The sequence below is a fragment of the Lepus europaeus genome, chromosome 21 (genome assembly GCF_033115175.1).
Source record: "Lepus europaeus isolate LE1 chromosome 21, mLepTim1.pri, whole genome shotgun sequence".
Taxonomy (NCBI): Eukaryota; Metazoa; Chordata; class Mammalia; order Lagomorpha; family Leporidae; genus Lepus; species Lepus europaeus.
The window spans coordinates 19,989,746-20,016,382 of NC_084847.1; positions in this window are offsets into that span (position 1 = coordinate 19,989,746).

Genomic DNA, 26,637 nt, shown 5'->3' on the forward strand with positions numbered 1-26,637 from the left:
TTAACAGGATGCTTTCACGTTGTTGTAAATACTGAGAAGAAATTAAACAGAATGGTGGGACAGACAGTATCCAGGCAGGGTTTAATATTTGAGCTGGAGTCTGAAGGATGTTAAGCAGCCATAAATGCACAGAGTTTGTTAAGGAACATTGCTGGAAAGGAAAATAGTAAGTGTATCCAGAGGCCTCCATGTGGGAAATAGTGTTCTATGAACTGAAAGGAGACCAACCTGGCTGTGGCATAATGAGAGATGGGAGAGATGAGTGAGAAAATCACATATGCAGGGGCCAGGCTGTGGCCAAGGCTTATGATTGCCTCTAAAAATTGACACTTGAAGATTTTAAGCCTAAGAATGACATGGCCTGATTTATACTTCAGCACAATCACTGGATGATGTTGAGATTGTGTTGGAGAAGGACAAGCATGAAGGGAGGGTGGCCAGATAAAACACTCTGGGTTTAGTTCTGACAAAAGGCATGGATTTGAGTGTGACAATTGGGGTGGAGAGAAGTGACTGTGTTCTATATATTTTGTGTGTAGAACTATCAGGATATGTAATGGTCTGGTGATAGAGAGGGAGACACTGAGGATGGCTCCTAGATTTTCGATTTGAGCAGTATTATTGAGCCCTGGTTTTAAAAAATTGTTTATTTGAAAGGCAGAGAAACAGAGTTCTCCCATCTTCTGGGTCACTCACCAAATGCCTGTAGCAGCCAGAACTCGGCCAGATCAAAGCTAAGAGCCAGGAACTCAGCCTGGGTCTCCCACCTGGGTGATAGCGACCCAGGGACTTGAGCCATCTTCTGCTAGGATGCACATTATTAGGAAGCTGGATCAGAAGCAGTGAAAGTAGGCAGCTGTGTATGTTCTGACATCTTGAATCAGTCCTTTGATATGGTCCTTTTATGTGGATTACTGTTGATATAATCATCATGCTGTGTTTGTGCTCATGGTTACCAGGGTCTAATCAGAACCCCTTGGCAAATCTCCCTGGACATTTCTTCTGAGCTGTGAATATTTGAATCAGTACCACCAGTGGTAATGCCCAATAAATATAGCCTTTATCTGTTGATTTAAGAAATAGTTTGTTCTTAACTATGAACACACCACAGTTGGTGACAGAAATGTAATATACTACAGGGTTTCTATTATTAGTGAGTTTATGACCTGCTTGGGGGAAAAGAGGCATCCATATGAGGAAGGATAAATAAAAATACATGAAATAAACAACATGAAGTCTTTTAAAGATTATTTATTTTCATTTTTTATTTGAAAGGCAGAGAGAAAAAAGAGGGAGGGAGGGAGGGAGAGAGTGTGTGTGCTGTATATTTTTTGATTCTCTATTTACTAATTCACTCCACAAAATGCCTGAAACATCCAGTGCTGGGGGCAGGCCAAATCCAGGAGCTAGGAGCCAGGAACGCAGTCTAGTTCTCCCATTTGGGTGGAAGGAACTCAAGTACTTGGGCCATCATCTGCCTCTCAGTGTGCACATTAGCAGGAAACTAGATTGGAAGTGGAGAAGCCAGGACTTGAACCAGGCACTCTGATATGGGATGTGTTTCAGGCAGTAACTTAACCACGGTACCAAATGACCCTTCCCCTAGACATGTCTCACCTAGACATGGAGATTTATTGACTAGGGCTATTTCAGTTACAAATTGAAAAACCTAGCATGTATCATATTAAGTTAAACATTATAGTCTTAAAAAAGATTATTTGAACATCAGAGTTACACACAGAGAGAAGGCAAGGCAGAGAGAGGTCTTCCATCTGCTGGTTTACTCTCCAAATGGCCACAACGGCTGGAGTGAGCCGATCAGAAGCCAGGAGCCAGGAGCTTCTTCCAGGTCTCTCACATGAGTACAGGGGCCCAAGCACTTGGACCATCCTCTACTGCTTTCCCAGGTCATAGCAGAGAGCTGAATTAGAAGTAGAGCAGACAGGACTCGAACCATCCCACATGGGATGCCGGCACTGCAGGCAGCAACTTTACCAGCTACACCATAGCACCAGCCCCAAAAATATATAGTCTTATATGATGTATTCTAATGTCTAGGATAGTGTTTGGCACACAACAGATCTTCAATAAATACTTGTTGAATTAATGAACAAGGAAAATTTATTATCTGATTTAACTTGAGTGTACAGGGAAAGTTTTGGTTCGAGTGAAGATATATCCAGAGACCCAGATGATGGCCTCAGGCATCTGATTCTCTCCTCTTTTTACTCTGCTTCCTTTTGAATCAGTCTTATTTTTAGTAGATTCAGGCCATGTCGTAGCTGCTGGTCTTTTTGAAGAGAGTGCATTTCCTCCTCCCAATAGTTTCAGCAAAGTTCTGGGGCTGACACTTGTAGGGTTGACTTGGGCCATGTGCCTATCCCTGAACCAATCACTGTGACCAGGGATATGAAATAGTTGCTTGGTCAAACTTGGGTCACATGTCCATCCTGGAGTTGAGATTTGTGATCAACGCTTTCTCAACCACATGGACCAAGAATTTGAAAGGACTTTTTGTTTTTTTGTTTTTTTTTTTCCCAAAGAAAAATCAGAAAGGCATTATTACTGGAAGAAGGGATAAGGGATGATACATAGGTAAAACTAAGCAGTTCACTCTCCTACAAGGCTCTTATAAAAAGTGTCATAATTCTACGTGATCCTATCACATTATAAGAACTGTCAGCCCAAAGGATCCCTTAGTGGTCAAAGCAAGCTTCATTGCTGCAATTGAAATTTTGTTAAACTTGAGGAATGAGCAGGTATTGACTTGATCCAGGAAAGGAGTTCTAGAGCTGGGTGGGATGAGAGTGCATTCACTGGACCACAGTGACCTGAGAGGACAATTGATAAATGGAGGGAGATTGGAGGTTCCAGAACATAAAGATTTCGTTGAGTGGATATCCTTGGCTGTAACAGCCACAAGCAAACCTTTCGGCAAAATTTGCCCGAGCCTGCCTGTAGTGTAATCTCCTGCATTGTCTCTGATGCTGGAAAAGCCCTCTGGACTCAACTAGTCTTTGTCTCTGTAGTTCTGGGGACATCTGTTACTGACTCCAATGCCTGCTTTGTGATGCTGTTTCTATTTGTTAGCAAAGTCTGGTTTCCATTTATGCCCTCCTGTGAGGAAACCAGGTCACCCCTTGGAACTGACTGCCAAGTCTTTTCAGCCTAGGGCAAGGAAAGTATGCTGCAGTCAGCCAATGGGAGAGCTTGCACTGTCTAAATCAGAAAACCAAGGGGAGCATAAGCAAGTAGCGGCTTCTAAGGAAATCAAGGCTTGTGGGGTGCCAGTCATGCTCCTATTAGGTACCCTGTTAGTTGGTAGCGAGACCCAACACTCTTCCTGGGGTCCCATCCCATCAACCTGAACATGCAGACAAGGGAGTTGCCCTAAAGCCAGGGAGTTCAGGTTACTGCTTATGTAGTAGCTAATGTCTATTGATTTCTTATTATGAGCCAAGTTGAGTTTTAACTTTTTATGTAGTAACTAATTTCCTTTCCATGCTGACACTGTTGTGTGTGGGGGAGAGGGATCATGGGGAGATGCTAATATTGTCCTTATTTACTAGTAAGGAAATTGAAGCAGAGAAAAGTAGAATGCCCAAAATGTTCCAGCTACTGAGTGGAGGAGCCTGGATTCAAATCCAGGTGGAGCTGAGTCCAAGTTTGTGCTCTTATCCGTGACTTTATGCTGCATCTAACCCCGTTGATTTAATCCACGATGATTACAAAGGCAAATAAACCCAGCTTTTTATCAGAAAGGACAGAATGCTCCACATAGCTTGTCAGGAACAGACTCAGAGTCCAGAGTGCTGCCAGCATCCCTTTTCTATTTTATGTGAAGCATGTTTTGGTCAGGCTGAGTTTGTCATTCATGGAAACCAGGACTTCTCCTTTGTCTGTATCTCTCACTCCCTCTGTTTCTAGCAAGGGCTGTCACTTTCTTCTGCATAGCACTCAGCACTCAGCTGGAAAGCTGAGTATCCCACTCAGTCCTGGAATTCAGATCCTGACGTAGGAACTCCAGTTTTCCTTCACATGAACACTGAGAGTGGGCCCAGGCTGCCCTGCAAGCTGTGTTGCTTGGGTTTGGGTGAGACAACCAGCTGTGTCTTAAATTTGTGGCTGATTATGTGAACAGATCTGGGGTTTTGGTAAGTCTCAGTGAGGACCCTAAGTAGGTGGTCTGAGAATGGGGTGGGGGACCATTTCCCCAGTAAGATGTGATCTACACCAGTTCTCTGAGTTTGCTGAGAAGATAAAATGACTACTGGAGACTCTGCCTGAGCATGGGGACTCCACGGTGGAAAGCAGGGCCACAACACAGACAAGGGTGCCACAGAGCTCCAAAGTTATTATTTGAGCCCCAACATCCAACTGTGCCTGAAGCCACAGCCTGTTGTCTTTTTTTTTTTTTTTTAAGATAATGAGTGTACTGAAAAAAGTGCCTGGAGGGGCCAGTGCTGTGGCATAGCAGGTAAAGCCGCCGCCTGCAGTGCCAGCATCCCATATGGGTGCCAGTTCAAGTCCCGGCTACTCCACTTCCGATCCAGCTCTCTGCTATGGCCTGGGAAAGCAGCAGAAGATGGCCCAAGTGCTTGGGCCCCTGCACCTGCATGGAAGACCCAGAAGAAGCTCCTGGCTCCTGGCTTTGGATCGGCACAGCTCCAGCCATTGTGGCCATCTGGGGAGTGAACCAGCAGATGGAAGACCTTTCTCTCTCTCTCTCTCTGCCTCTGCCTCTCTGTAACTCTGCCTTTCAAATACATAAATAAATCTTTGAAAAAAAAAGTTCCTGGAAAAAATGGAATTTGTTTTGGTGCCAAAGAAATTTGAAATTCATGCATAGTTTTTTTCATAATACATATTTTCCCTGAACTTCTTGAGGATCCCATGAATGTTTGGATTTTAAATATTCTGCACTAAAATTAAATATCACTTAACTTTATTTTCCCATAAATTTTTTGAATGCTTGTACATTCCCTTGTTTTGCTTAAGCTACCTTGAGTTGAGTTTCTGTCACTTGCAACCCAAATAATTCTATCATACTGAGTAAGCATTTTGCAAGTTGTGTTCTGTGACTTAGAATCTATTGTCTTCATTTTATAGATGAAGCAATGGAGGTAGGAGTAATTTATGTGGATCCTACAGGTAGCCAGTGGAAGAGCTAGGATGTGACACAAGGTTGATCTTGCATATAAAGAAGAAAGTACTTTACCAAGAACATTAAAAAATCTGTTGGGCTGAGCATTTGGCCTAGAGGCCTGTGTCTACAAATGGAGTGCTTGGGTTTGATCTGGCCCTGGATCCTGACTCCAGCTTCCTGCTAATGCAGATCCTGGGAGGCAGTGGTAATGGCCCAAATAATTGGGTTCCTGTCATCCACATGGGAGACCTGGATTGAGTTTTCAGCTCCCAGCTTCAGCCTGGCACAGCTCTGACCATTGTGGGTTTTTGGGAAGTAAACCATTGGATGGGAGCTCTGTCTCTTTATTTCTATTTCTCAAATGGCATAAATAAAAAGAAAATTTAGAAAATGTTTTGAGGTTTGGTTTCTCCAAGAAACAAACACCTATGATTCAAAATCTCCTCTAGAGAGTGACACTTTCCTGCTGCTTGGCTCTAGAATTTAGTTCGTGAGTTGTCAGGCTGACTCTGTAGTTGTTTATACAATCTGAGAACTTGTAGTTTGTGGTATTTGGTAATTTTGTTTTCCCAGCTGTTTAACAAATGCAGCTTTGTGAGTAAACATTGCCCGTGATTTAAAACCATCACAGTAATGAAACACATGCGTGCGCGCACACACACACACACACACACCCGGAACGGTCCACAACTCTTTGAGTAATCACATGTGTAAAGTACAGTGTTTACAGGAAATCAGCAGGTGGCAATTAGCATCTTGCAAATTATCTGGGGAACACAACTGGAGCTGCCACTTCAGGATGGATTTGCAGCAGCCAGCAGCTAAGTAACAAACCCCCTTGGAGTTGGGAATGAGTGGGGGCTGCTAGGCACGTGGCAGCTGGTGGGGGCAGCCTGGGGTGGATCCCGGACTGCCAACCTTCCCCTTTTCCTTCCAGCTCTCAAAGAGTGATCCTTGGGTAGAGACATAAAATAGTTGCTTGCCAGGCTGACCATCTTAGAGCAATCTTTAAAAAACACTCAGACCTTAGTCTAGGACAAGCAAACACTGGAACTGCTTGCTGCACCTGTTGTTAGAATATTGAACTTTTCCCCACCACTTAATAAATAGCTGCTGTCTTGAATTCTGTGAGGGACACCCACTGCCGCCCTTCCCTGTGGCTCCTTTAGCTCTTCAGCGTCAAGTGATCAAAATGTTTAATCCTCAGTCCTGCTCCATTGTGAAGTCTAGGGTCCATTCTGATTGGTCAGCCAGTGCTTGTGCTGTCTGATTGTTGAGTATTTGCAATATCATCTCCTGGGGAATTCAGTGATCACTACAGAAGGCAGAAACATGGGGCTGGGCTTACTTGAAGGGACAAGGAGAGGAAACAGCATATAGTCCATTTTATACTTGAGATGTTCTTCATCAATAATTGAAAAAATACTCAACATGTATTAGATCTGCAAGAGTACTCAAAAAAGTGTGGAAAATTCATATTATGAATATAAACAATGCACAGAATTTAAAAAAGATTTCTGTGCCAACATAAACTTACTTTTAAATTTCATTTTTTCTGTAGCTTTTTGAAGTACCCCTGACTTATGCCTGTATCATCTATGTCTGTCTTGCTGTGGTTTGAGTATATCCCCCAAAAGTTAATGCATTGGACACCTAATCCCCAAATTCATATATTTTTTCAAATTTTTATTTTGAAATGGAGAGAGAAAGACAGAGCGAGAGCAAGCTCCTATCTACTGGTTCATTCCCCAAATGTCTGCAGCAGCTGGGGCTGGGTCAATCTGAAACTGGGAGCTGGTAACTCAGTCCAGGTCTCCGAGTGGGTGGCAGGAACTTAACCACTTGAGCCATCCCCCACCACTGCCTCCCAGGGTGCACATTAGTAGAAAGCTGGAGTTGAGAATGGAGCCAGGACTTGAACCCAGGCACCTGATACTCGATGCTGGCTTCCCAAGGCATCTTGACCACTACAGCAAATGCTGCCCCATTTATATGTTAATGGTGCATGGAGGTGGGCCTTCTGGAGGTGATTAACATGTAGATGAAGTCATGAGGCTGGGGCCCCCATGATGTGTTAGTGGCTGTATAAGAAGAGGAAGAGAGCTGAGCTAGCATGCTAGCTGTGTCTTGCCATGGGATGCCTGCCATGATACTTAAAATGCAGTAAGAAAGCCTGTGCCAGATGCTAGCACCTTGACATTGAACTTCCCAGCCTCCAGGAATATCAGCTAGATAAATCTCTATTCTTTATCAGTTACCCAGTCTCAGATATTTTGTTACAACAACAGAAAATGAACAAGCCCTGTATCTACCTCATCTTCATGTATGAAATAGCACTAACACCCTGCATTCCAGACCCTGCTCCATTTGCTAGCATTGTGACCCAGCACCGAGACCCAGTGTGAACCTCTGGTTCTTGGCCCTCTTTAGAATCACCTCTGGATCTCTCTGTCTGTCTCTCTCTCACTGTCCACTCTGGCTGTCAAAAACAAACAAACAAACAAACAAAAAGAATCACCTCTGGAAGCTTTTTTTTTTTTTTTGACAGGTAGAGTGGATTGTGAGAGACAGAGAGAAAGGTCTTCCTTTTTGCCGTTGGTTCACCCTCCAATGGCTGCTGCGGCCGGTGCATCACGCTGATTCGAAGCCAGGAGCCAGGTGCTTCTCCTGGTCTCCCATGCGGGTACAGGGCCCAAGCACTTGGGCCATCCTCCACTGCCTTCCTGGGCCATAGCAGAGAGCTGGCCTGGAAGAGGGGCAACCGGGATAGAATCCAGCGTCCCGACCGGGACTAGAACCCGGTGTGCCGGCACCCAAGGTGGAGGATTAGCCTGTTAAGCCACAGTGCCGGCCTCTGGAAGCTTTTACAGGATACAGATGCTTGGACACCACCCCTAGAGATTCTGACCCAGTAGATTTGGGGTGAAGTTCAGTCATCAGAGTTTTTTTTTTTTTTTTTTTAATGAAAGTTAACTAGATTGATTTTAATATGCCACTGAGACACACTGCCATAAATTATTAGATTTTTAAAATAAAGATCTATTTATTTATTTAAAAGGCTGATTACAGAGAGGAGGAGGAGGGGGAGGAGGTGGAGGAGGAGGAGGAGGAGAGATATTTTCCATCTGTTGGTTCACTGCCTAAAGAGCCTGAGGGCCGGCACCAAGGCTCACGGATTCTGTCCCCGTTGCTCCTCTTCCAGTCCAGCTCTCTGCTGTGGCCCAGGAGTGCAGTGGAAGATGGCCCAAGTGCTTGGGCCCTGCACCCCATGGGAGACCAGGAGAAGCACCTGGCTTCTGGCTTTGGATCAGCACTGTGCGCCGGCCGCAGCAGCCATTGGAGGGTGAACCAACGGAAAAGGAAAATCTTTCTCTCTGTCTCTCTCTCTCACTGTCCACTCCGCCTGTCAAAAAAAAAAAAAAAAAAAAAAAAAAAAAAAAAAAGCCTGGGACAGGGCTGGGACTGGGCCAGGCTGAAGCCAGGAGCCTGGAACTAAATTGGAGTCTCTCACTTGAGTGGCAGGAACCCATGTGTTTGGGCTATTCTCCACTGATTTCCCAGGTGAATTATCAGGGAGCTGGATTGGAAACAGAGCAGATGGGACTCAAACTGGCATTCCAGTATAGGATACTGACATCACAAGCTGTGGCTTAACCTGCTGTGCCACAGTGGAGGCCCCACAAACTTAAATTTTCTAAGCTTTGGCTTCCTATGTAATGAATCAGTGCTTGTCTCATGGGATTAAGTGAGATAATATACAGAAGATTTTTTTTAAATAGAAGGCTTTTCATACAGAATATGGGATATGATTATGTATATGTTAGTTCCATTAATGAGTAATATTCACCATCTTTAAAAGAGGTTATTGTTATCTTTTAATTATATAGGAAGTAAGAAAATTCATCCTAGTTGTCAACAATTCAAATAATAGAACTAGAGTGAAAGTGATGAAAGGTTTTCTACTTCCTCATGTGCACAGAGGTAAACACCAAGTCACCATGTGTATCCTTCCAGAAATTTACCTGTGCCTTTGTCTAAAAAAATGTGCATATTCACTCAAGGCTTCCAAAAAAATTGTCCTGAGGGACAAGCATCTAGTCCAGTGGTTGGAACGTTGGTTAAGGCACCTGTCTCACATCAGAGTGCCTGGGTTTGATTCCTGGCTCTGGGTCCATCTTGTTGCTAACGCAGATCCCAGGAGGCAGCACCGATGGCTCAAGTAATTGAATTCCTGCCACCCACGTGGGAGACCTGGGCGGCCATTGCAGGCTCTTGGGGAATGAACCAAACTAAAAAAAATAATTAAAATAATCAATCTAAGATGCGCTAAGGAACTCAATAGACATTTTTCCAAAGAGGAAATCCAAATGGCCAACAGACACATGAAAAAATGTTCAAGATCACTAGCAATCAGGGAAATGCAAATCAAAACCACAATGAGGTTTCACCTCATCCTGGTTAGAATGGCTCACATTCAGAAATCTACCAATAATAGATGCTGGAGAGGATGTGGGGAGAAAGGGACACTAACCCACTGTTGGTGGGAATGCAAACTGGTTAAGCCACTACGGAAGTCAGTCTGGAGATTGGTCAGAAACCTGAATATAACCCTACCATACAACCCAGCCATCCCACTCCTTGGAATTTACCCAAAGGAAATTAAACTGGCAAACAAAAAAGCCGTCTGCACATTAATGTTTATTGCAGCTCAATTCACGATAGCTAAGACCTGGAACCAACCCAAATGCCCATCAACAGTAGACTGAATAAAGAAATTATGGGACATGTACTCTATAGAATACTATACAGCAGTCAAAAACAATGAAATCCAGTCATTTGCAACAAGATGGAGCAATCTGGAAAACATCATGCTGAGTGAATTAAGCCAGTCCCAAAGGGACAAATATCATATGTTTTCCCTGATCGGTGACAACTGAGCACCAAAGGGGAAACCTGTTGAAGTGAAATGGACACTATGAGAAACAGTGACTTGATCAGCTCTTGTCCTGACTGTTGATGTACAATGTAATACTTTATCCATTTTAGTATTTTTTGTTCTAGTACTGGTGGTTGAACTCTGTAATTAGCACACAATTATTCTTAGGTGTTTAAATTTTAACTGAAAAGTGATCCCTGTTAAATATATGAGTGGGAAAAAGAGAGGGAGGAGATGTACAATTTGGGGCATGCTCAATCGGACTTGCCCCAAATGGTGGAGTTAGAAATGTGCCAGGGGATTCCAATACAATCCCATCAAGGTGGCATGTACCAATGCCATCTCACTAGTCCAAATGATCATCTTTAGTTCACAATTGATCACACTGATAGGTCTAAGAGTCAAAGGGATCACACAAACAAAGTTAGTGTCTGCTAATACTAACTGATAGAATCAAAAAGGGAAAGAAGGATCCAACATGGGAAGTGGGAGACACAGTAGACCCATAGAATAGTAGATGTCCTAAATAGCACTCTGGCCTCAGAATCAGCCCTTAAGGCATTCGGATCTGGCTCAAGAGCCCATGAGAGTATTTTAGGCATGGAAAGCCAAGACACTCTGTCAAAACAAAACAAAACAAAACAAAAAAAGAAGACCTAAATGAAAGATCTCAGCGAGTGAGATCCCAGTGGAAAGAACGGGGCCATCAAAGAAGGAGGTACCTTTCTCTGAAGGGAGGAGAGAACTTCCACTTTGACTATGACCCTGTCAGAATAAGATCAAAGTCGGCAAACCCTAAAGACTTCCATAGCCTTGGCAACTCATGACTAGAGCCTAGGGAGATTACTGACGCCATAAACAAGAATGTCAAATTGTTAAATCAACAACAGGAGTCACTGTGTACTTTCGTCTCATGTGGGATCTGTCCTTAATGTGTTGTCCAATGTGAAGTAATACTATAACTAGTACTGAAACAGTATTTTTATACTTTGTGTTTCTGTGTGGGTGCAAATTGATGAAATCCTTACTTAGTATATACTGAATCGATATTCTGTATATAAAGATAATTGAAAATGAAAAAAAAACCTTGGTTTTAAATTGGAAATTGCATAGAAAATTAATCAATTTTTTAAAAATATCATGTAGGATCTCTGTCCTTAATGTGCTGTACATTGTGATTTAATGCTATAACTAGTACTCCAACAGTATTTTTCACTTTGTGTTACTATGTGAAGGCAAACTGTTGAAATCTTTACTTAATATATACTAAACTGATCTTCTGTATATAAAGAGAATTGAAAAAGAATCTTGATGTGAATGGAAGGGAAGAGGGAGTGGGAAAGGGGAGGGTTGTGGGTGGGAGGGAAGTTTGGGGGGGGAAAGCCATTGTAATCCATAAACTGTACTTTGGGTATTTATATTCATTAAATAAAAGTTAAAAAAAATAATCAATCTAAGTATAGAGTAGTGATTACTAGAAGGTGGAAGAGATTGGGGGAAGGGAAGATGAAGGCTGGTTGGAGAGCAGATGGCAAAGCACAAATAGATAACAGGAATAGGTTCCTAGGGTAACAGCACAGCCAAGTGACTACAGTTCACAAGAAGCTACTGCACATTTTCCGAGCAAACAGAAGAGGGGCGCTACAAGGGTCCAATCATCAAGTAATGACAAGCAGAGGGAAACATTAATCAGCCTGATTTGATCAGTACACACTGTGTACATGCATTTAAATGTCACACAGTACCTCATAAATATGTACAATGATTGTTAATCAAAAACATTTTAGAAATGTTTAAAGAGAAGGAAATGCTAACTACCTGATTTGATCTTCATACATTGAATACTTGTATTGCCTTATCACATTGTACTCCATAAACATGTACAATTAAAAAGGAAAAAGGAATAAAAATAGGACCATTCACATTGTTTCATGACTTTCTTCTTTTTACTTAGCAGTAGGTCTGTACAATATCTTAGAGATTTCTCCTTGTTAATAAATACAGTCTATGCTGTTAACAGTCACTCCCATTCTATGAATAATGTATGCACTGTGACTTATTTAACCACTGTGCAAGTGGATGTTTTAGAGTTTTTAGATTTTCATCCATCCAAGCATATCTGCAATGAACACTTTTGTACATACATCTTTGTGCATTTAGGGGCATTTTTCATTAGGTTATTTCTATTTTTTTTAAAGATTTATTTATTTATTTGAAAGTAGAATTACACACAGAGAGAATGAGATGCAGAGAGAAAGAGAGAGAGAGAGAGAGAGAGAGAGAGGTCTTCCAACTGTTAGTTTACTCCCCAATTGGCTGCAATGGCCAGAGCTGCGCTGATCTGAAGCCAGGAGCCAGGAGCTTCTTCCAGGTCTCCAACGCAGGTGCAGGGGCCCAAGCACTTGGGCCATCTTCTACTGCTTTCCCAGGCCATAGCAGAGAGCTGGATTGGAAGTGGAGCAGCTGAGACTCGAACCAGTGCCCATATGGGATGCCCGCACAGCAGGTGGCAGCTTTACCTGTTATGCCACAGCACTGGCCCCTAGATTATTTCTAAAATTTATATTTCTAAGCCAAATGTTAGTGCATGTGTAATGTTGTTGAATTCTGACTAATTTCCCTCCAAAAATCCTTGTGCTAATGGAGTAGTCATTTGACCTGCTGGTTAAGATGCCACTTGGGATGTCTCTACCCCATGCTGAAGTGCTGGAGTTCAAGTCCTGGCTCTGTTCTGGATTCCAGCTTCCTGCTAGTGAGCACCCTAGGAGGTGGAGAGTGATGACTCAAATAGCCAGGCTCCTGACACCCACATAAGAGACGTGGATAGAGTTCTGCCTCTTGGGTTTGGCCCGGCCCACCTCTTCCCATTGCAGGCATTTGGGGGAATAAACCAGCAGTTTTTTTTTTTTTGTCTTTCAAAAAACTAAAACTAAAAAAAAAAAAAAAAAAAAAGATCAATGCCAGTGAGCATTCTTAACAAGGATGAAGGAAAGGGCTTGTTTTCTATCCATTTTATTTCTCACATTTTTGGGAGGGTTTTTTTTTGTTTCAGGTATGTCTTGTATAGCTTATAGCCAGATAACAGGACTTAAAAAAAAAACTAAAAAACAGGCCAGCATTGTGGTGCAGCAGGTTAAGCTGCCACCTGCAATGCTGGCATCTCATGTTAGCACTGTTTTGAGTCCCAGCTCCTCTATTCCTGATCCAGCTCTCTGGGAAAGCAGCAGAAGATGGCCCAGGTTCTTGGGCCCCTGCCACCCATGTGAGAGACCTGGATGGACTTCCAGGATCCTGGCTTTTGTCATTTGGTAGTGAACCAGCAGGTGGAAGATTTCTTTTTCTCTTTCTCTCCGTCACACTCTGCCTTTCAAATAGATAATAAAAATAAATTTCTAAACAGGCAAACAGCGAGTCTGAGTCACTCTCATTTCCCTGATGACTGTGACATTCAGCGTCTTTCCATGTGCTGATTGGCAAGGGAAGTTTCTGTCCAAGGGTTTTGCTCCTTTTGGAAATGAGGCTTTATGCTCTTTGTATTTTGGTCTGTGATCTGCTTCAGGTTAATTCTTGTGCATATGGAATGAGAAAGAGGTGCAGATTCTTTCATAGTTTTTTTTTTTTTCTTGTATGAATATAGAGTTGTTTCAGCATCATTTGTTAAAAACTTCTCTTGTGGCTGGCACCGTGGCTGACTGGGTTAAGCCTCCATCTGTAGTGCCTGCATACCATATGGGCATAGGTTCGAGTTCTGGCTATTCCATTTCTTATCTGGCTCCCTGCTGATGACCTGGGAAAGTGGTAGAGGATGGCCCAAGTGCTTGGCCCCTGCCCCCATGTGGGAGACCTGGAAGGAGCTCTTGGCTCCTGGCTTTGGATTGGCGCAGCTCTGGCTGTTGAGGCCATTTGGGGAGTGAGCCAGCAGATGGAAGACTCTCTCTCCCTCCCTCTCTCTGTCTGTAACTACATCTCTCAAGTAAGTAGATTAATCTTAAAAAAAAAAAAGTGGGTTAAATCCTATGCCCTCTTCTGTTCCACTGATCTATTTGTCTATCCTTACTTTGGGGCTTGATTTTTTAATTGGAGATTATTAATGTAAATTATTGACTCCATATATTCTTTGTTAAAAAAGATTTATTTTATATATATTTGAGAGAGAGAGAGAGAGAGAGAGAGAGAGAGAGTTATCTTCCATGTGCTGGGTCATTCCTCAAATGGCAGTAACAGCCAGGGCTGGGCCAGGCCAAAACCAGGATACAGGAACTCCATCCACGTCTCCTACATGGGTGACAGGGACTTATGTACTTGGGCCATCTTCCACTGCTTTCCCAGGCACATTACCAGAGAGCTGGATTGGAAGTGGAGCAGCTAGGACTGGGACTGGCCCTCTGATAAGGAATGCTAACATTGCAGGCAGTGGCCTAACTTGCTGTGTCACAACGCTGGGCCTGGCTTTCTAGATATTCTCAAGATTGTTATCAGATTCAGATTTTCTCAGTAACAGGAAAGGATAAATTATGCAAGCAAGGCAGGGCATAATGCACTTGAATGGAGTGGTCAGAAATGCCTTTGGCCCCCTTCCTCCAGAGTGGGCCTCCCTGCCGTGCCCCGCAGACTCCAGCTGTGGCTGTGGTTGTGGCTCACTCCTGTGGCCCCAGAATATACAACCACTGCTGTCTCTTCTTAGATTTATCGTCCCAAGAGCCTTTTTGAATTCACAAGTTCATTGTGTTGCTGTTTACATAAGTCATATACCCAATCTCTACCAACCCTTTGTAGCTCTTCTTTCATTAATATGTTTTTCTCCTTCAGTACAGTAGATTTGCCTTCTGGTCAATTTGTCTTCTGAGAGTTTTGAATCCTTATTATTTTTTTTCAGTCTTATTTTCTGTTTACCATGCTTCTTCATTCTTCTTCTCCCCCTCCTCATTCTCTTGGATATTGTTGCATTGTTTGAGTTTCTTTGGTTCATTTTTTTCCATACTGGATTTTAGAAGTTAAAGATCCTATTCTCTTCTTCAGTGGTTGCTCTAATATTTTAAGACATTAAAAAATCATTACTAAATTAGAGAACAAATGTAAACAAAAAAATCTAAGCAATAGAAGTCATAATATGAAAAGCCAGTCTTTCCTGCTCAATTTCCTATCTCTCTTTTCACTCCCTGGAATATCTACTTTTTAAAACCATTTCTTTATTGTAATTGCCATTTACATAATTTAATATTTTCCTTTTTTTAATAAAAGAGGGGGAGAAAAAGAGGAAGGGGGCATGTGTGAGAGATCTTCCAAAACCCTGTGAAAGCCAGGACTAGATCAAGCTGAAGCCAGGAGACAGGAACTCAACCAGGGTCTCCCATGTGGGTGACAGGGACCCAAGTATTTAAGCCCTCCCCTGTTTCCTCCCAGGCACACCAGCAGGAAGCTGATTGGAAGTACAGAGCAGCCTGGACTTGAGCCAGGCGCTCTGATATGCAATGAAGGTGTCCCCGGCAGTGGCTTAACCCGCTGTGCAATGCCCATCTATATGTTTTTGCTTTTTAGTTTCTTACGAACAATATTTACTGATGCTCCATTTTGAAAGTTAAAGGACAATCTTACTTAAAAATCCCATCCCCAAATGTAAATAGCTATTTGTAGTTCTTCAAGCAATCACTGCTATACATTAAGTAGGATCTTTAAACTCTTATTTCTTGTCCTGTTTCCTTTAGACAATGTCTCTCAGTGTGGGAATTAGTACTTCTACATTTTCCTCCATTTCTCCCACATTCCTTTGCCACCCAGCTTCTATCATGGCAAGGTTTTCACACTTAAATTTTATTAATAGGTTTAGAAGACAAATTTAAAATGAATGAACACCACTGACAGAATTAAGATAACGTAAGTATCTTCCTTGGTGGATTCACATAATATGCTTGAATTTCTAGAAAATAAAAACTTAATCTTATATTTCTAAACCTATATGTTTAAAGATAAGTGCTCTAGGGCATCAAAATGAAATGAATTTCCTTTTCTTACACTCTATCTGTTGCTCAAAATCATTCCAGGCCGGCGCCGCGGCTCACTAGCCTAATCCTCCGCCTTGCGGCGCCGGCACACAGGGTTCTAGTCCCGGTTGCCCCTCTTCCAGGCCAGCTCTCTGCTGTGGCCCGGGAGTGCAGTGGATGATGGCCCAAGTCTTTGGGCCCTGCACCCCATGGGAGACCAGGAGAAGCACCTGGCTCCTACCATCGGATCGGCGCGGTGTGCCGGCCGCAGCGCGCCAGCCGCGGCGGCCATTGGAGGGTGAACCAATGGCAAAGGAAGACCTTTCTCTCTGTTTCTCTCTCTCTCTCTCACTGTCCACTCTGCCTGTCCAAAAAAAAAAAAAAAAAAAAATTCCATATTTTATTTCACTTCAAAGTTGGAGCCTAATTTTCTTATACAGATTTTTTTTTCTTAGACTAAGAAGCATTTTTATTTTTATTATTTTTTATTTTAAAATTTTAGTTACTTTTTTACAGATTCAATGTGATTTGTAGATAAATTCTTTTTTAAAAAAGATTTGTTTTATTTGAACGACAGAGTTGAAGAGAGAGGTAGAGACAGAGAGAGGTCTTCCATCTGATGGTTCACTTCCCAGATGGCTGCAACAGCTGGAGCTGTGCAAATCCGAAGCCAGGAGCCAGGTGATTGTTCTGGGTCTCCCATGCAGGTGCAGGGGCCCAAGCACTTGGGCCATCTTCCACTGCTTTCCCAGGCCATAGCAGAGAGCTAGATTGGAAGAGGAGCAGCTGGGACTAGAACTGGTGCCTATATGGGATGCCTGCACTTCAGGCCAGGGCTTTAGCCCACTGTACCACAGTGCTGGCCCCTGTAGATAAATTCTAAGAACATAATGATATCCTTCCATCCCTCCCTCCTCTTCTCTCCCTTCCATCCTCTCTTTCTCCCTTTCATTTTTTTTTTTTTTTTAGTTTTTGAGATAACGTATTTTAAAATTACACTACAATGAAAAGGCTTAATACTTCACCAAATAAATTTAACAAATTAAAAGCAAAAATACCCTAGTTTAGTGGGACTATAGACAACGGCTATAAAAAGTAAGTGAATGGAAAAATGCCCATTTCACTCATAAACAGTAAATTTTTAAGTAATTACAGATCATTAAAACCATAGTAGTAAAATATTCTTAACCGTTGGTTTGACAAAAGTGTAAAACAAAATTTTACAAACTATATTTTCTTTTTTTTTTTAAAGATTATTTATTTGAAAAAGTTACACGTACAGAGGAGAGGCAGAGAGAGACAGAGAGAGAGAGAGAGAGAGAGATCTTCCATCCGATGGTTCACTCCCCAGATAGCCGCAATGGCCGGAGCTGTGCTGATCCGAAGCCAGGAGCCAGGAGCTTCCTCTGTGTCTCCCACATGGGTGCAGGGGTCCAAGGATTTGGGCCATCTTTCACTGCTTTCCCAGGCCATAGCAGAGAGCTGGATAGGAAGAGGAGCATCCGGGACTAGAACTGGTGCCCATATGGGATACTGATGCTTCAGGCCAGGGTGTTAACCCACTGAGACATAGCGCTGGCCCCTACAAAACTGTATTTTCAGCAACACTGAAACACAGACATTTCTTTCTTTTTTGTTTTTTACATTTCAGCTCCCAAATATAAGGGAGAACATGTAGTGTTTATCTTTCGGGGTGTGGCTTATTTCATTCAGCATGATGTCCTCCAGTTGTGTCCATTTTGCTGTAAATGGTAGAATTTCATTCTTTTTTATAGCTGAATAATATTCCATTGTATATATATACCACATTGTCTTTACCATTCATCTGATGATGGATACCTTGATAGTTCCAAATTTTGGCTATTGTTAACAGTGCTGCTATAAACATGGTGGTGCAGGTATCTCTTTGATACATTGCGTTTGAGCCTTTTAGGTATATATTTACTAGTGGGATTGCTGGATCATATGGCAAGTCTGTTTCTAGTTTTTTTAAGAAATCGCCACACAGTTTTCCACAGTGGCTACCCTGATTTACATTCCCACCAACAGTATTCCCCTGAGGCACTTGTTACTCTCCGTGTTTTAGGTTTTAGCTGTTCTAACAGGGGTGAGGTGATAATCTCATTGTGGTTTTTGCATTTCCCTGATGCCTAGTGATGTTGAGCATTTTTTCATATATTTGTTGGCCATTTGTATTTATTCTTTTGGGAACTATCTATTGAAGTCCTTTTGCCAATTTCTGAACTGGTTGGTTGCTTTTTTGTTGTTGACTTTTTTATGTTACTGATATATCTGAGATATTAATTCTTTGTCAGATAGGTGGTTTGTTGGCTGGTGCCGCGGCTCACTTGGCTAATCCTCCGCCTGTGGCGCCAGCACCCCAGGTTCTAGTCCCGGTTGGGGCGCTGGATTTTGTCCTGGTTGCTCCTCTTCCAGTCCAGCTCTCTGCTGTGGCCCGGGAAGGCAGTAGAGGATGGCCCAAGTCCTTGGGCCCTGCACCCGCATGGGAGACCAGGAGGAAGCACCTGGCTCCTGGCTTCGGATTGACGCAGTGCGCTGGCCATAGCAGCCATTTGGGGGGTGAACCAACAGAAGGAAGACCTTTCTCTCTGTCTCTCTCTGTCTCACTGTCTAACTCTGCCTGTCAAAAAAAAAAAAAAAAGTGGTTTTCAATTTTTTTTTTCCCATTCTGTTGGATGTCTCTTCCCTCTATTGATCATTTCTTTTGCTGTGCAAAAGCTTTTGAGTTTGATATAGTCCCGTTTCTTTGGTTTTGCTTTTATTGCTTTGGGTGTTCTTGTCTAAGAAGTCATCCCCTACACTGATGTCTTGGATTGTTTCACCTACATTTTCTCTCCAGAACTTCATTGACTCAGATCTTAAATTGAAGTCTTGATCCATCTTGAGTTGATTTTTGTATATGATGAGTGGTATGGATCTAATTTCATTCTTCTACAAATATACATCCTGTTTAGCCAGCACCATTTGTTGAAAAGATTATCCTTACTCCACCGTATGGTCTGAGCACCTATGTCAAAAATTGGTTGGCTGTATGTAAGCAGATTAATTTCTGGGCCCTCTATTCTGTTCTACTGATTTGTGTATCGGTTTTTCATGCCAGTACCAAGCTGTTATACTTACTGTAGCTTTGTAGTATGCTTTGAAACCAGATATTGTGATACCTATAGCTTGGTTTTTCTTGCTCAGGATCACTTTGGCTATTTGGGGTCTTTTGTGATTCCATATGAATTTTAGGATTTTTTTTTCTAACTCTGTAAAGCATTCCATTGGTATTTTGATAGGGATTGCATTGAATTTGTAAATTTCTTTAGGTAGTGTAGACATTTTAATAATATTGATTTTTCTAATTCATGAACAAGGAATATCTTTACCTTTTTTGTGTCTTTGATGATTTCTTTCATCAAAATTTGATAATTTTCATTGTAGAGATCTTCCATTTCTTTCATTAAATTTATTCCTAAATATTTGATTTTTTTTGATATTGTGAATGGGATTTCTTTCTTGATCTCTCTTTCTGTGAGTTAATCATTAGCATATAAAAAGCTACTGTTTTTTGTATGTTTTTTATATTTATTTATTTATTTAATTTTTAGTTATAGACAATGAGAGAGAGAGAGAGAGAAAGGTCTTTCTTTCGTTGGTTCACCCCCCCCCAGATGGCCGCCATGACCAGCACGCTGTGCTGATCCCAAGCCAGGAGCCAGGCACCTCCTCCTGGTCTCCCATGCGGGTGCAGGGCCCAAGCACTTGGGCCATCCTTCACTGCCTTCCCGGGCCACAACAGAGAGCTGGACTGGAAAAGGAGCAACCAGGACAGAACTGGCACCCCAACCGGGACTAGAACCCGGGGTGCCGGTGCCGCAGGCAGAGAATTAGCCTAGTGAGCTGCGGTGATGGCCTTGTATGTTTATTTTGTAACATGCAAGTTTACCGAATTGGTTATCAATTCTAACAGCTTTTTGGTGGAGTGTTTAGGTTTTTCTATATACAACATTATACCATCTGAAAACATGGATAATTTGTCTTTCCATTTTGATGCCCTTTCTTTCTTTCCCCTCCTTTATTGCTCTTGCTAAAACTTCTAGTACTGTATTGAATAGGAGTGGTGAAAGTGGACATCTTTGTCTTGTTCCATATCTGAAGGGGAATGAAGAAGCATGTTTATGATTTCTCTAAGGTTAATCATATTTCTAACTGAGATTTCTAACTGCACTGTCTTCTTAATGGTGTTTAATATTTAAGGACATCTGACCCCAAGCCCTCTGGCTTCCTGCTTGGATACAAACTAGTGGCTTTTTGAACCTGTTGTGTAAACATCCTGGGGCACTTGTACTGCTGGGTAACCTCCATTGTATCTTCTGTCCCATTTCTTTTGTTTTCTTTTTAGAACGAGGACATGAGAGGTCGAGTTTCTGAATCCTTGACTTTTTGAAAATATAACTTTTTCTTATTATATTTTAAAAATTATTTGACAGGCAGAGATAGAGATAGCAATAGTGATAGAGAAAGAGAGACAGAGAGAGAGAGAGAGAGAGCGCGATGCAGAGAGAGAGGAAGTTCTCATCCACTGGTTTACGCACCAAATGCCTGCGGTGATTGGGAACACAATCTAAGTTTCCCATGTGGGTGGCAGGAACTCAAGTACTTGAGCCATCACCACTGTGTCCCGGGTCTGTACTAGCAGGAAGCTGGAATCAGGGGTGAAGCTGGGACTTGAACCCAGGCATTCTGAAATAGCCCAACTGGTGTCTTAAAACCCATGCCAAATGCCTGCTCCTGTTGTTATATTTTGTACATTGTTTGACTATTCTTGGATTTCTATTTCTTCCTTTTGGGAAAAAAATCACCCCATTTTTGCATTTATTATTTCATCCCCTCTGTTTTCTCTGTTCCCTTCTTCTTGGTCCATTTTTTTTTTTTTTTGTGCTGCTTGGTCCATGATGTGCTGCTGTAACAGAATGTCCCAGACTGGGTCATTTGTGAACAGTAGGAGTTTGTTTAGTTCATGGTCCTGAAGGCAGGTTCTCCCCTGCACCTCAGCACCTAGAAGAACGTCAAGCACACGACAGGTGCTCACAAATACTTTGGGACTGAATGTTCATATCCACAAGCTCAGTTCTATTATGTTACATAGGAACTGTATATCCTTAATCATATATATTTTTAAATATTTATTTTATTTCTTTGAAAGGCAGAGTTATATAGAGAGATGGACACACACACACACAGAAAGAGAGAGAGAGAGATCTTCCAGACGCTGATTCACTCCTCAGCTGGCTGCAATGTCTGGGGCTGGGCCAGGCTGAAACCAGGAGCCAAGTACACCATCTGGTTCTCCCATGTGGGTGGTAGAGACTCAAGTATCTGGGCCATCTTGTGCTGCTTTCCCAGGTGCATTAGCAGGGAGCTGGATTGGAAGTAGAGCAGCCAGGACTCAAATTGGATCATAAGTGGAGCAGCCATGACTCAATGTGAGATGCCAGTATCTCCGGTGGTAGCTTAACCTGTTGTGCCACAATGCCAGCCCCCTTAATCATATTTTATCTGCTTGACCTGTCATGGGCTAAGAAACTTGAGTGACAATTTATTACCACTGTGGTTTTGTCTGATTCTTCTTGTCATTTCTTATTTTTCCTGTGAGTATTTTGAAGGCGTATTATTCAGTATGTAACCATTTATGATGGTTTGATCTTTGTCATCATATTCAGAAACCTCTTTTTCTTAGTTTCTTTCAGTCCAAATAATTTCACAGTAATAGTGTAGATCTTGCTTTCCTTTTTTTTGGCTCATTCATTTTTTCCCCCCATCTATTTTAAAGTGTGTGTGTGGGGAGAGAGATCTTCCATCTACTGGTCCACTCCCCAAATGTCCCCAACAGCTGAGGCCAGGCCAGGCTGAAGCCAGGAGCAAGGAACTCTATCCTGATCCCCCATATGAATGGCAGGGGCCCAGGCACTTGAGCCATCACCCACTGCCTCTAAGGATGCATTAGCAGGAACCCAGATTGGAAGCATGGAGTAGCTGGGACTTGAACTGACACGCTGATAATGGGATGTGGAAACTTAACTCACTGTGCCACAATGCCTGCCCCATGATTTTATACATACACACACACACATATTGCTCATTCATTGCCTATTCCTTTCTTAAAGAAGTTAAAAGCCAGATTTTAAAGAATTGAAAGCCAGAGTTAGAGAGTTAGAGGCAGAGGGAGAGAAAGGGAGAGAGAGGTCTTCCATCCACTTGTTCACTCCCCAATTGGCCGCAATGGCTGGAGCTGGGCCGATTCGAAGCCAGGAGCCAGGAGCTTCATTGCCTATTCTTTTACTTCAGCCAGTAAGTTTTCCTGAGACTTTCTCTGGACTCTTCCACCTTCTTGTCGATGGCATCCAGGGCTATTACCAAAAACAAGGTCGGGCTGCTCATCCCTCGAGGATCAATACTCGAGAGAAGAGAGTTGATGCAAAGCCGTCAAGTTTATACAAGATGCCAGCCATCTCCCATCTTGGCACATAAGGGTCACCAAGACGATCTCAAATGCTCAAGTTTTGAAGGGGGTAGAAAAGGGAGGCAAAGAGGGAGTTGGTAGCAAGGAGAGGGAAGGACAGGGCCAGCTGCCTGTTGGCCTCCAGCCAGGCGACACGCAGCTGCTCAGTGTCACAGAGGTACTTTCAGCCTGCAGTGAGAAACCCAGTCCTCCAGTTGTGCTGGCTGGGGTGGGCCAGATCACTTGGCAACTTCAGCAGGCTTTTTCCAGGCCAGTTTCTGGAATTTTCACACAAGCATTATATTATCTGTTAAGTTAAACATAAGTCCAATTATTGGCAGTTAACTTTTGGTAAGTGAAGGGAGTCATTTGAACTACTGTTATGTGGCTCTTTGGGGATGGTTTTTTGTTGGCTGTAGTAAAATAACCCCCCACCCCCTTTCAGACTGCCATTTCGCCTTGTGAAATGTTCCTCCCTCCAGCCATTGTGTGTGTACAAAACTTAGTGTGTATTTCTAGAATGACCTGTCCCATATCTGTCAGATGATATTTTGGTTATTTCTTTAAGAAACCCATTTCATTTCTGTACCCAGTACCTCTGGTGGCCAAGGATATTTCAGTCGCGTGTGTATTGACTTCTCCCTGCTGATTGCCTCAGTTTTCACCCTGTGATACAGCAGGTCTTGCCCTTTCTTCACACGCCTGAAGGCAACTGTTCGGCAGAGTGGTTACCATGCCACTCGGGACACTCAGATCCTGCATTGGAGTGCCTGTGTTTGCACCCCAGCTCCGCTTCTGATTCCCACTCCCTGCTGATGTGTACTAAGGGAGGCAGCAGGCTCAAGTGGTTGGGTTCCTGCCAGTTATGTGGGAGATCTGGAATGAATTCCCAGCTCCTGGCTTTTGTGAGCATCTGGGGGAGTGAATCAACAGACGGAAGCTGGCTGTCTCTCTCCAAAAAAAATATAAATAACATAAACTTATTTCACTTAGCATAATGATCTCCAGTTCCATCCATTTTGTTGCAAATGTCAGGATTTCATTCTTTTTATGATCGGGTAATATTCTATTGTGTGTATGAAGTACATTTTCTTTTCTTTTCTTTTTTTTTTTTTTTCAATTTTTTGACAGGCAGAGTGGACAGTCAGAGAGAGAGAGAGACAGAGAGAAAGGTCTTCCATTGCCGTTGGTTCACCCTCCAATGGCCGCCGCGGCTGGCGCGCTGCAGCCGGCGCACCGCGCTGATCCGAAGGCAGGAGCCAGGTGCTTCTCCTGGGTCTCCCATGGGGTGCAGGGCCCAAGCATTTGGGCCATCCTCCACTGCACTCCCTGGCCACAGCAGAGAGCTGGGCTGGAAGAGGGGCAACCGGGACAGAATCCGGTGCCCCGACTGGGACTAGAACCCAGTGTGCCGGCGCCGCTAGGCGGAGGATTAGGCTAGTGAGCCGCGGCGCCGGCCTGAAGTACATTTTCTTTATGCAGTCATCAGTTGATGGACATTTAGGCTGATTCTGGATCTTTGCTACTGTGAATTGGGTTGCTATAAAGATCGGTGTGCAGGTATCTCTTTCATATGCTGATTTCACTTCCTTTGAATATACTCCCAGAAGTGGAATAGCTGGGTCAAATGTAGACCCACTTTTAGTTTTTTTGAGGAATCTCCATATTGTTTTCCATTATGGTTGTACTAATTTTCATTCCACCTGTTTCTTCACAACCTCACCAGCATTTGGTATTTTTTTTTTTTTTTGATTTTGGATAATAGCAATTCTGACTGGAATAGGATGTAACCGCATTGTGGTTTTTATTTGCATTTCCCTCATGGTTAGTGAGCCTGAGCAACCCAGAAACACAAATACCACTTTTTGTTTTTATTTGCAGAAGCTAATATATATAGAATATTAAAAAAATCCATTCTTTCTGTCTCTTCCTCTCTCTCTGATTTTCAAGTAAATAAATAAATCTTTAAAAAATGGGGCAACTGTTGTGGTTTAGTGTGTAAACTGCCACCTGTGGCACCGTCACCCCATATGGGCACCAGTTTGAGGCCTGGCTGCTCCACTTCTGATCTAGCTCTCTGCTCATGCATGGCCTGGGAAAAGCAGCAGAAGATGGCCCTAGTGCTTGGGCCCCTGCCACGCGGTGGGAGACCTGGATAAAGCCCCTGGCTCCTGGCTTTGACCTGGACCAGCCCTAGCTGTTGCAGCCACCTGGGGGTTGAACTAGCAGATGGATGTGGAATTGGGACTGGAACCCAGGCACTCCAGTATGAAATGCAGGTGTTTCAAGCAGTGTCTTAACATTTGTGCCCAAACTTCTACCCTGAGCAGCTCCTGCTTGAGGCTGATTATTTGGCCACATTCCCTAGTGAACAGATCCCTTGAGCTTGCAGCCATTCCCTAGTTCACTGTATGTCCACCTTGGCAGATTGCAGGCCCTCCTTGCATCTGCTGACCATTCCTCAGATCCCCATAGGTCCTTCTTGGGCAAAGGGAGAGGTGGGGGAGAGCAGGAAACACCAGGTGGTCTCTTGAACCCACTAGGGGTTGACAGTTTCTGGCTCTAGGTCTGGGCTGATCACCTGCTGTTTCAATTCTCCTGTCTGAGTGAGGCTGGTGACTGTGGGAGGTTGGTAATGAGCCCAGGGTGCATGGACACTGTATGGCTCATCACCGCCCTAGACTTCACTCCAAATTGCAAGTCATGTGTACTTGTAGTTTCCCAAATTTATCTGGGAGTCCTATTTCCCATCTCCCTTTCACCCAAGACTCAGCCCACACAGTGGGGTAGGTGAGGCAGGTAGGGCAGGTGCAAACCCCTTCCTCAAGGACAAGAATTAGCAACTAACTCTTTCTTTCTCTCAAAATCTACATCCTCTTCTGTCGGAAAAAGCTTTGTGATACTTCACCCTCCAACTTGGCTGTTGACATCCTAAACCCCAACTTTGGAGACTTAGAAACCTTTTCTCTTAAATAATTATCTCTGCTGTGAGTTTCAAAAGCCTATTTTCAACTGAAAAGCTGAGCATCCAGGCTCTTCTTTCTCCTTGCATTTCTGCATTCACAATTTTATCCCGAGGGCATGAGGATAGAGAGCTTTTGCTGAGTTCTAAATGGGGAAGATGGATAGGGGAGCAGGCAATACTGAGGGGAGAAGCACAGATAAAAATGTGAAAATACCTCTCCATGTGTACAGAGCAATGCCTCTGCACTGCCACCTTTCCCCACTCTACTGCCAAGGGCTGAGATGTGCTTCATATATATCCCAGACCAGAGAGTCACCTAATGGGCTGTGATGGAGACTCCAGCCAGGCAGGAGGGACCCTGAGAAGGGGTGTTGCTTAGAGTGAGGACAGTTCATGGCTTTTATTTCTGGATCTGTCACTTAATTTGCATGAGTTCGAACAAGTCATCTTCTCCCTTTACCCCTCAGGTGTGCTGGAGTAGGGGTTAGGAGGTTCGTCTCTCATCATGGTCTTACCTGTAGTGGCCAGCAAGACTAAGTGCAAGCTGTAGATCCTACCAAAGTATCAGTTCCATCATCTGCAAGATGGGCTAACAGTGCTCACACAGTAGGCATTTGAAGAGGCTCAAGTGAACAAGTGGGCAAGTCTTTGAGACCTTTGGGAGGTGCAGTATCATTTTGTAATGGAGACTGTAGGGTGCCTTTTCAGATTTCCTTTCCAGGCAAACTACAGAGACATTAAAAAGGAGTCAGTAGTGGCGAGGGGTTGGGGATAGGTGGGTGGATCAGTAGGGAGGAATAGGTGGAACGCGGCTTTTAGGGCAGTGAAACTGCTTCTGTATGACATCATAATCGCTGGTATATGGCATAATACTTCCCACCCATAGAATGTACTACAGCAATTGTGAATACAGGTTGACATTTACAATTTACAGTAACAATTACACACTCCAGGGGGGATGTTGGTAAAGGGGGAGGAAGTGCATGGGTAGTGGTGAGGGAATGAGAAACCTCTCGATTTTGCTGAAGACCTAAAATGGCTCTTAAAAAAATGAAGCCTTTTTAACATATTTTTTAAAAAGAGTAATATAGGGGCAGGTGT